Raw genomic sequence first — 10,249 nt, forward strand, 5'->3', positions numbered from 1 at the left:
CATTAAGTCAGTTATGCACTGAGCACATGTGAGTCTTTGAGGATAAAGAAACGGGTCATGGCCCCTGGCCTCAAAGAGTTCATAGCCTGGTGGGAAAGTGAGATGTGCAGTGCTTTGTTGAGTACCTACTATGTGCCGAGTAAAATCACAAGCATGGTACCTACGTTTACCACCCTGTGGGAGGGGCCAATTGTAAGCAGTGAGGGGCTTCGAAGTTCTTCTGACACCTGTGGCCCATGGGCCCCCCCTTAACTCGAGATAGCACGACCCTCCATTCTGCACATATCGGGGAGGCCCCCACTGGTGTCGTGGTGTGGGTGGTCCGGGGTTGCGTGGCCCCGAGAGTCTGGCTGATGGTGCAGCCACTGCTCCTGCCCATCAGGCTGAGCCCCAGGGGCGTCCTCGCTCTCCCTCCTCGCTCGCTGCCGCTGCTGCCACCGGAAGCTCCCCGGCCCCGAGCGCCCTTCCCTTTCCCAGGGGAACCCTCGCAGGATGGGGGGAGGGTCCCGGCGTGCACCGGCCACTCCTTTCCCGCCGAATTCCAGATGCATCTCCACGCAGACAGCCGGTCCGTGTAAGGTGCTGGGGGGACGCCGGGGCCAGTGGCTGGGTCTCCCCCTGTCCCCAGTAGAGGGACCAGTCAGAAGCTTGCACATTGCCCCGAACTAAGGGCGGCGAGGCTCCTGATTCCCGTCAGTTGCGTCCCCCCTCCCCGACCGCCGCGGCGCACCTGTGGGCGGCGTTCCTCGGGCAGGGAGAAGCGAGCGTCTGCTGTGCTCCGGGCGAGCCCCAGTCCCAGACTTTCTGGGGACCGGCGGTGGGCAGCCCTTCTGGGGGGGGCACGGGGGAGGCAGCGGGACCCCGGGGCCCCGGGGGTCGCCCTTCCTCTTGGAGGCCTCACCCTTGTGTCCAGAGCGGGTCACGCAGGCTCGGGCCAGCGCACCCCGGCCGTCCGAGGGCGGACACCGGCTCCTAAGCGGTTACAGTCCTAATGCTGCACAGACACAGCCCTAGACGGCCTCCGCTCTCCTGGGCATGCGTCCTTCTTCCTTCCCCAACATCTGCTGGCACGGGAGTTCCCATGTGCGGCGCAGCAAGGGGCAGTGAAATGGGGTTATCTCCTCCTTCTCCCCCCAAAAGCGCTGGCCCTGGGCCACGCAGAGGGGCCCTCCCGAGGCCTCAAAGCGGGTGGCGCGCACAGCTCCCCCCGCCCGGTTTCCCTCCGCGCTCCGCCAGTCCTCGCCGGGCCTCCGTCCGCGCTGGACCAATCTGCTTATCCCTGCTCATCCCTCTGGGCCTTGGCCACATCTCCCAAGGCCAGGCAGCTCTCCCTGCGTGAGGACAGGAGACGGGCCGGGAGGCCGGGGAGGGGGGCGCTTTCTCTGGCGCGAGACCCCACCAGCGCCCGCATGTGCAGCGTCTCGGCGGACCCTCCCTCGAGCCGATCCATCCAGCTCTTTCAACCTCCCCTTTCATGCCGAAGGTTATCGTGCTGACGAGAAGCAGACGCGCAGGAGAAACGGCACGTCCGGCCCGGCGCGCGGAACCCTGCCGATGTCACGGAGAGCTGAAAGTGAAACTGGAAGGAGGGAGTTTGGTCTGGTGAGGGTGTGTGCTCCTGAGCGACTCGGGGAGATTAGTGGGCAAGAGTTCAGTTGCTTGTTTGGACGGAACAGGGGAAGGACTGTGTGGAAACCCCGGTGGGGGGGCCGGGGACCGGGGCCACGCCGCGCTGTTGCCGGTGAGAGGCCCCCCACTGACCGAGAGGGACAGCGGGTCCCCAACGCTGACGTGGCCCTTGGCCACGGAAGCGGGGAGACTGTGGCTTGAAGAAAGGAGGATGAGTGGGGTGATGGGGGGAGGACAGAGACCCCGGTCGTGGGTGGGAGGGGTGGGGGGCGCCTTCGCCGTTCAGGGCCAGAAGTGCGGGCGGAATACAAGCAGTCTTCTAAGTGGGAACAATCCAGTGTGGAACCCGCGGATGGTTCAGGTCAGCAATTGCTCGCTTTCCTCGTTGTTTAGGGACAATTTATCAGAACAGCACGTGCAACTGAGAGCTTTCGAGGTACACAGGCACGTTCTCAGCACCGGGGTGCCACGTGCAACAGGCTCCTCCGAGAGCCTTGTGGGCGCGGAGCGTGCTGGGGATGCAGCCCTGGAGGCTGGAGCCTTCCAAGCTGCCCCTCCTTTTATTGCGTTTTCTCGTCGAAACTGAAGTGCGGTCCCTGGCAACACGCTGGGGGGCCCCTGAATCCTCGCTCCTTCACGGGGCTCCTCCCTAGCCCGTTTAGAACAAACTCCCCAACACTCGCTCTTTACCCAACTTCACAAAATGCCGTTTTTGTCTGCAGGAGCCCGAGAAACGTTGACCAGAGAGAGCGAAAGAAACTCAGTTTACAGAGACGTCTTTCCACGTAACCGACGGTGGGCGACTCCACAGAGCAGGGCTGCGGAGGAGTTGGGCCTAGGATCCCCCATGGACACAGCCTCAAGGCCGGGGCCGGGGACACTGGGAAGCCGGGAGAAGGCTCTGACCCCTGCAGGGCCCCATCCCGTCCAGGGGTGCGCAAGGGCCCCCCAGCCGGAAGGGACAACGGGGTGTCTGGCAACCTCGGGGACGACATTTAGCAAAAGCTCCTGCGGATGACTGGGCCGGGCTGCTCTGTCCCCCCTGGCGCCGGGCCCGCCGCGCAGAGCCGGAGGAAGCCCCACAGCCCGGACCGGTGTTGGGGTTTGCCAGTTGGCTGGCTCCGATGGGGGTCGTTGCAGGTGCTCACTGAAGGTGCGATCTGTCCGGCCCAGGGACACTGGACGGTGACACCGCACCGATGGCCTTTGAAGCCCACAGACGACGACCGTTTGGTCCTTAGCAAGGCCTTGGGGGTGGAGGCGACCGCTCTGAGACAGCTGCCCCTCCGGGGCTGCAGGGGCAATGGGCCTCCTGCCTGGGTGTCCTGCGGTCGGACGGCGGGAGTGCCAGCGGGGGCCCTCTGCTCCCCGGCAGGCGGGGACACTCACAGTGACACCAGTGTCCCGGCGGGAGCGACCCTCGTCAGCTGGGGGCGCTTCACCTGGGGGAGGGGCGCTCCTTCGCCCTGATTTTTTTTCCTTTCGGGTTTGAGGCCAGCCATTGGCCTAATTCCTGGGCAGCGTGCGTTTTGAGGGAGACAAAACGGTCTTTTTGGCATAACGGTAGGATCTGGAAGGCCCCCAGATAAAAAACGCACGGGCCCCTCGTCACGTGGGCCCGTAAGTGCCAGCTGTCACTCCGCACCGGCCTGCCTTCTGAAGACTAACCTTCCCGTCACCCCCGCGTGCCTCCCTCACTCGTCCTATTATGCAGCGCGGGGCTGAGTCATTGTTTCAAGCAGGGGGTGACATGGTAATAGCTTAATAATAGTATAATCTCGCAAATAATAATATGCTGTCACCCCGTCTGAAGCGCAGTGTTTACAGGCGACGTGGTAATGTAGGATGACAGTAATTTGAATAAAAATGAATTTACGGCTCTTGTCTCATTTGCAGTAAATTTTCACATCTTTCATGCACAACCGCTGCTCTCTGACCTCGCTCGTCACGGCGGCGGCGGCGGCGGCGGGCGGCTGGCTTTCAAGCGAGGGGCGGGCGCAGGAGGCCGAAGCCTGCGGCGAAGAGCAGACTTCCAGGACGGAGTTCACACGGCGGCTGCTGGAAAAGTCTCCCTCCCCCTGTTTACCCAGACGAGGGGGTGGTGGTGGGGCTGCTTCGCTCACAGAAGCGGGAGGTGCCCACCGGGGGTGGCCAGGGGCTGGGGCGCCTGTCGGTGCACAGAGTCCCTGGGCGGAACTGCGGGCACTGTGGAGGGACCCTTGGTGCCCCCTGGACTGGGCCGATTTTGGGGGAAGGGCCCCGGGGACAGCTCAAGCACGGCGCCCCTCCGGGACCTCCGCTTCTCCGGCTGGTCCGGCCTCATGCAGCCCGGGACGCTGCCCTCGGCCCACGGGACTCAGAGGGGGCGAGCCAGCGCTCAGTGGGCAAGGCACGCGCAGGCCTGTGGGTCCCCGGCTGCACGCCCCCCGAGGCCGTTTGCAGAGACTCTCAGGGGAGGTTCCTGGGCGTCCCCGCATCTCCCCCCACCCCCTCCCGTGGAGGAAAATTAGCCTGTGAACGACCCGGTCCCGAGCGGAGTTGCGGGTGGATTAGGTCGGGCGTGGGGAGAAGAAAGCTCTGACACCCGGCTGACGCGCTGGCGCTGGATAGGATGTGACTGAACGAGGACGACAAATTGGAATTTGCTGGGACTTAAATAGCCACAAGGAGCTGTTTCCAAAAACGGTCCAAGCTTCGGGCATGCGCAGCAGAGGGCCCGGCGCAGGGGGAGGCGGGCTGGGGGTGCTCGTGGGCCGTTGTGGGGGGCGTCCCCAGGCGGGGGCTGCACCGCTTCCTGGAGACGGGGACACCCCGGCGCCGCCCCCCAGGGGAGGCAGACGCACGTGCTTCTGGGCACGTCGGAGGCCCGGGCGGCGGGCCGGGACCTGCGCGCTCCGCACAGACCGCAGAGGTCCGGGTCCATCCGCGAGGGGCCGCGCCGGGGGCGGGATGGACGCTCCCTCCTGAGTTCTGGGTTCGAGTTCTGTCCGGAGCGTCTGTGCCGGGTGAGACCTTCAGAACGGGCTAGCGGAACACCCGAGGGACCCTGCGGTAGCCGCGTGGGAAGGAGTCAGTTTCTTGCACTGCAAGCGGAGTGAGCGGAGGGTATCAATAAATTTAGCTGAAAGAGTAGAAGCTTTCCAAAAAACCACCTGGACGTGGAGCTCGGCCCCGCCCTGCCGGGGGCCTCAGACCAGGCGACCCACCAGCCTGGGTGTTCCCCAGAGTGGTCTTCTCAGAGAGTCTCTCAGTCCCCCCCACCCCCCTCGCCCCCCAACCTCTCTGTCTCTTTAAGAACCTGCGGTGCAGCTGATGCTCAGGTGTGTGGGAACGCGAGGTATCCAGTGGACAGCGCGTTGTGCAGGTGCGAGCAGTCCCGCGTGACCACGGCGGACGCGCCCTCACCGGGGGACCGTCTGAGACAGACTTTCCCTGCGAGGGGTGCTGAGCTCCAGACTACGTGTCCCTTCGTCACAAACACCCGTGGCCGGGACATTACCAGCGGTTCGCAGCTGGCTGTCTGTGTCCCCAGGAAATTTCATAGGCATGCTGATGTTCTACCTGCTGTGATGAGTCAGGTGGTCGCGACGGAAGTACCCACTGAAAGATGAGGAAAAGGGTAAAATACTGGATTAAGGGCGATGTCGGTCTCCTGATCACAGACGTGAAACTTGGGTGCCTATAATCTTGTAGAAAAAAATCAGTCGTGTTTTTTCACTCACTGATGAGTATCTTGTTATTTTTCTCTAGTTTTTAAAGGTTAGATTTAAAAATGCAACTTTTAAATACACAGTATGAATTCCATCATTTTCTGTCAAAGGTTGTGTGGTTTTTTTTTCCTTTCTAACAAATATTAGAATTTTCCCACATCATTAACTCCTTGTAAACATTGCCTTTGGTGGCTTTGTATCACTCCACTGAGTAGATATTCAGCATTTATGAATCCATTCCCCTATGGTTAGACAGTTAGGCTGATTCCAAACTTTTCCTTTTATAAATAACTCTGCAATGAATAAATAAATTTGGACATAAAGCTTTTTCTAAATTTTAAATTATTTCCATAGGACAGATTCCCAGAAATGAAATTGTGAGGTCAGAGGGAAAAAAATACATTGTAAGTCTGCAGATGCACACACTGCCAAGGTGCTGGTGAAAGAGGACCCCCCCCTCCCCAGCCCTGTAGGAGTATGACCCAATGTCCTCTCGTAGCTGAAATGTTTGTTTTTCCTCGCCCTCTGTGTCCTGGTAGTTGGGAATGTTTCTCTTTCGCCGCCACACCTTTTCGAGAGGTTAGCTAATGGTTTATTTTCATCATGTAGTCGGCAAAGACCTTCGCGCTGCTGTATTTTTTTAACTTTCTGTTTTAAAACAAATCCCCAGCCCTGAAAGGCTGTAAGCGCAGCACGGAGAACTCCCTCGCGCCCGCTCCTCCCAGTCAAGTGTCTGCTTGAACGGGGTCCTCGGGGGGGCCCCGCGGGCTGGACGGGGCCCTGCTGCCGCCTGGGGGTCAGGCCGGCCCAGGATCCTTGAAGGGTGCCTCCTCCACTGACCTTTCTGACCTTGACAGTCATTTGGCAGAGCAGCCTTCAGTGGGCTCCCGTGACCACACGCGTGCCAGAGCAGCACGCAGGCGGTGCCGTGTTCTCGTCTCCTGGTGTGCGTGTCAGTCGGTGTGTGTCATGGTCCTGGGGTTCGCCTCGGGGCCTGCTCCAGGCGGCGGCTGCGGTCTCCCCTCCACGGTGACGCTGCCCCCCACAACCCCCCGTGATCACGGACCAGGCCGGAGAGCAGATGCTGGAGACCCCGCAGAGCCCACTCCTCACCCTGTTTTGCCGACTCGGCGTCCATGGGCGCCTCTGGCCTCTGGGAACGTCCGTGTTTCCCAGACGCTGACCTCCGCCTGCGCCGTCCTTTCCGCGTGGGTCAGGCCGCAGCCGGACACCGGGGGCCGTTTTCCTTCCCTGTCTCTGCTCGCTCCACTCGCTCGCTCGGCGGCGGTGGCGCGGGCTCGCCGGTCCCTCTCTCAGCCCGTGAGTGGGGGTCCCCGTCCTGCGCTCCTCACTCACTCTGCCGACCAGATTGTCTGGGGTTTGAGCCCTTGGGAGGGGCTCCCTTGACCTTCGGCCCCTCCTTCCCCGCTCTGCGAGCTCTTCTCTGTTTTCCGACTCCCGGGAGGTTCCGGGACAACCGAGCTTCTCCCCGGGCGCAGCCCCGGACTCAGCCGTCTCTGCGGAAGCCTGGGTCCTCGGAGCGGAGGACGGCGTTTGCACGCCGAGGTCTGGCGGCAGGTGCGCCTGGTGTCGCCGGGGCTCTGCCACGTGAGCCCTCTCGGGGGACGGAGCTGGGAGCAGGCAGGTGTGAACGTGCGGGTGCAACAGGACACGCACACCTGCCTGTGCGCCGACCTGGGAAAACCACGCCTTCACGCCGAGACCGTCGATCCCGGTCCAGCCACGGGCTCCACGCTGAGGCCCCCTTTGGTCCGTGCACGTCCCTTTCGGGCAGGGGGAAGCCGGCCCCGGTTACTCTCGTTTGCTCCGCCCTCTCCCCTGCAGGCAAACTCGGCACCTGCGAGGCTGCCGCCCCACCTGGCTTCCCTCCCGGATGGCCCTCCCGCTGGCACTGGGCCACCCCCTCCCTCCAGCCTCACCTGGGGGGCTGCCCCCTCCCCCGCAGCCCAGCCCTTCTACCTGCTGCTCCAGGCGTCAGGAGGCCGCCCGAGGCTGGTGCCCTCCCAGCAAAGCAGTCAGGTCCACTCCGCCCCCCGCCTCCCCCGCACCCCATCCCGTCCCCGCCCCCACGTGGAGAGAGTGGTGTGGGCCCCCCAGGACCGTGTCCTGCAAGGCCCGCGTGCTTGTCGGGACTCCCCTGCCAAGACAATGATGACTGGCGTTTTGACTCAGCTCTCTTGAGTTGGGGGTCTTCTGGGCACCCTTTAAATCACAGGATGTGGGGGGGCAAAGCGGAAGATTGGGTGGCCCGGAGACCCTGGGGTTGCCACCTGTTGTGGACTGAATCGTGTCCCCTAAGTTCACCCGTTGAGGCCCTGAGCTCCGGTCCCTCGGGGTGTGGCTGTGTGGGGGGCATGAAGCTGTGAGCTGTGTTGAATGCAGTGTGACCGGTGCCCTCCTAAGGAGGGGGCGCTGGGACACAGGCAGGCCCAGGTGGGGACCGTCTACAGCCCAAGGGGAGAGGCCTCCGGGAACCCCACGCCTGCCCCGCCTCGATCTCAGGCCTCTGCCCCTGGAACTGAGGAAACGCGGGACTTTTGTGTGAGCCGCTCCGTCCGTCTCTGGGGCTTTGTCCCGGCAGCTGCCGCCCAACTGCTGTGTGCCCTTGGGCAGCTCGCTGTGCGTCTCTGAGACTCAGAGACACTGTGTGTGTGTGTGCCAGGAGGTGCTTCGGGTCCTCTGGCTGTCATCCTTTCTGCCCCCTGTGTCACAGGACCACATCCGTACCAGTAACCCCGGGAGACCACTCCAGACGTCGTCACCAGGGCGGAGGAGCCTCGGGGTCACAGTGCGTCCACCGGCTGCGTGCCATCTGTCTCGCTGACTTCGGCTGCGCCGTGGTGACTTTGTGGGCGGTGGGCGGTGGGCGGACGCCGGCGCCACCGTTGCGTCGGAGCATGCTTCTAGGGACTGGCTTCTTCAGCGCGAGTTCTGAAGCCCCGATAGTTTGGTGGTCATTACCCCTCCGTTCTTTGTTTACTTTGAGCTCGTGCCGCTGCAGAGCACGTTACAGTGTTACGGGCGTGTCTGGCAAAAGTTTCACCCCGCAGACGCATCAGCACAGAAACGCCGTGCGGGGGTGCGGTCCCGACGGCGCGGCGTGCAGCGGGGCCTAGTTAGCGCTCGCTCTCATCCCCTCGTTCTCGGAAGGAAAGAGACACTGAACAGGGACCATCTGGTAATGCATTCTGTACCTCTTAATTATAATGTTTTGAATGGCACCTAAATAAATTTCATTTACAAGCACATGAGTGCTTGTCAAAACTCTGCTGATAATTTTATTATTGTAATATACTTTCTTCCTTCATTATTTAGTTCCAGCGAAATCAGGAATATTAATTTTTATGGAAATTACCTGCACAGACAAAGCTAAACCACAAGCCTGTTTTCATTTACGGATACGTATTTAGGGACGCGTGTGCACACGCCCACCCCGAGCCCGTCGTTCAGAAGGTCTGCTCACCCCGACTCGTTCCCTGGAGAGAGGGGTGGGGGCGCGAGTTTCCTGGGGACCTGGGAGCCTGCCCGACCGCCTCTGGAGGCGGGGCCTCGCCTCGCTGCTCTGCTGTCACGAACAGCCCCGATTCGTCTGCCCCGGTGACCTTGGGTTCCCCTCGAATGCCCCTGCAGGCTGGAACGGCTGCCAGCGTAGACATGAGCCCTGCACTCTGCGTTCCTGCGGCTGCGTGGCGGCAGCAGGCCGGGAGGCCGTGTGACGCATGGGCTTATGGGGCGGCCACTCCGTGTCCGTGGGTGGTTCCGGGGTTCCCCTCCCCTCTCTGCTCCTCACCGCTGACCACGGCTGTGTGTTCGTTCCGTGGGGTCATCGGCAGATGGAGTGCTGCCTTGCCCAGGCCACAAATAAAACGCCACGGGACTAACACGGCTGCTGTCCCTGCTGAGGAGGCTCACGCAGCCTCGAACAGCAGCGGCCGCTCCCACCCTGCGGCGTCTGAGCCCCAGAAAGTGCAGAGCGCGTGCTAGTGGTGCTTGGTGGCTCCACCCCGGGCGGCGGTTCTGCCGCAGGGGCCTGATGGGGTGGAGTTCATCGGTGTGCAACGTAGAGGGGTCTTTAGGGCCCCGCCGGAAACCTGAGCTGAGAACATGCATGGGTGCACTGTGCGTGTGCGTGCACACCTGCACACACACACACGTGCTCACACGTGCTCACACACACGAAGCCCTGGCGCCTGACAGGCACCGCTCGGGAAAGTCTTAGAGCCCGCAGCCGCCCTCTCCTCTCGGGCCTTTACCTGCGAGGTTCTGGGCCCCCGTGTGCCCGGGGGCCGCTGGAGGATGCAGAGGGGCCGAGGAAGGGGGGGCAGCCCAGAGGCCGTGGCCGTGGCTCAAGGACGAGAAGGAAACTCAGGTGTCAGCGCTGTAGGGCAGAGCTTGCCCATCCCCCGGCAGTGCGGGAGCAGGGCCATCTTCCTGGGCTGCCGGGGCGGGGGGAGGCCACCTGCCACCGCCTGGCTGTCGCCTGCTGTCCAGTGCGGGCAGCTTCCGGGGCGGTGGCCCCCATGGAGCCGCTGGGGCTGTCGGAGGAGGTGCAGCATGCGGGAGCCGGGGGCCCCAACCGCCCCAGTGGCTCCTGGCTGCCCTCGGTGCGGCGGGCGGTGTCCCCAGGGACCGCTGGCCTGACATGGCAAAGCCAATCGGAGCCGCTGCCTCTGCAGCTGAGGCTCACCCAGCACCTCAGAGATGAAAGGCGAACTCCTATTTTAAAAACAAAGCCACGCTGTGTTTTGCACCTTTTGACACTTATTAACTCAGGTCATTAAAAAGGAGGCTAATTAAAAATGAAGTAAAACAAAAGAGTCACTTGTCTCGCGTGAAACCTGCTCCTCCTGCGTCCGCAGCCCCCGGGACCGGGAGCCCTCTCCCTCTGC

General features: G+C 62.5%; 1 long non-coding RNA gene across 1 annotated transcript in view; it reads left to right on the forward strand.

The window, feature by feature from the left end:
• LOC123828979 overlaps window positions 1–3,405 on the forward strand; it is a 44,134-nt gene extending 40,729 nt beyond the window's left edge. The window contains exons 2-3 of the long non-coding RNA XR_006787533.1: window positions 1,484–1,602; window positions 2,352–3,405. This is a non-coding gene — a long non-coding RNA (uncharacterized LOC123828979). The remainder of the gene's footprint in view (window positions 1–1,483; window positions 1,603–2,351) is intronic.
• The last annotated feature ends 6,844 nt before the right edge of the window (window positions 3,406–10,249 follow it).

Source organism: Phyllostomus hastatus, unplaced genomic scaffold (assembly GCF_019186645.2).
Source record: "Phyllostomus hastatus isolate PE091 unplaced genomic scaffold, TTU_PhHast_1.1 phas_scaffold_1066, whole genome shotgun sequence".
NCBI classification, from domain to species: domain Eukaryota; kingdom Metazoa; phylum Chordata; class Mammalia; order Chiroptera; family Phyllostomidae; genus Phyllostomus; species Phyllostomus hastatus.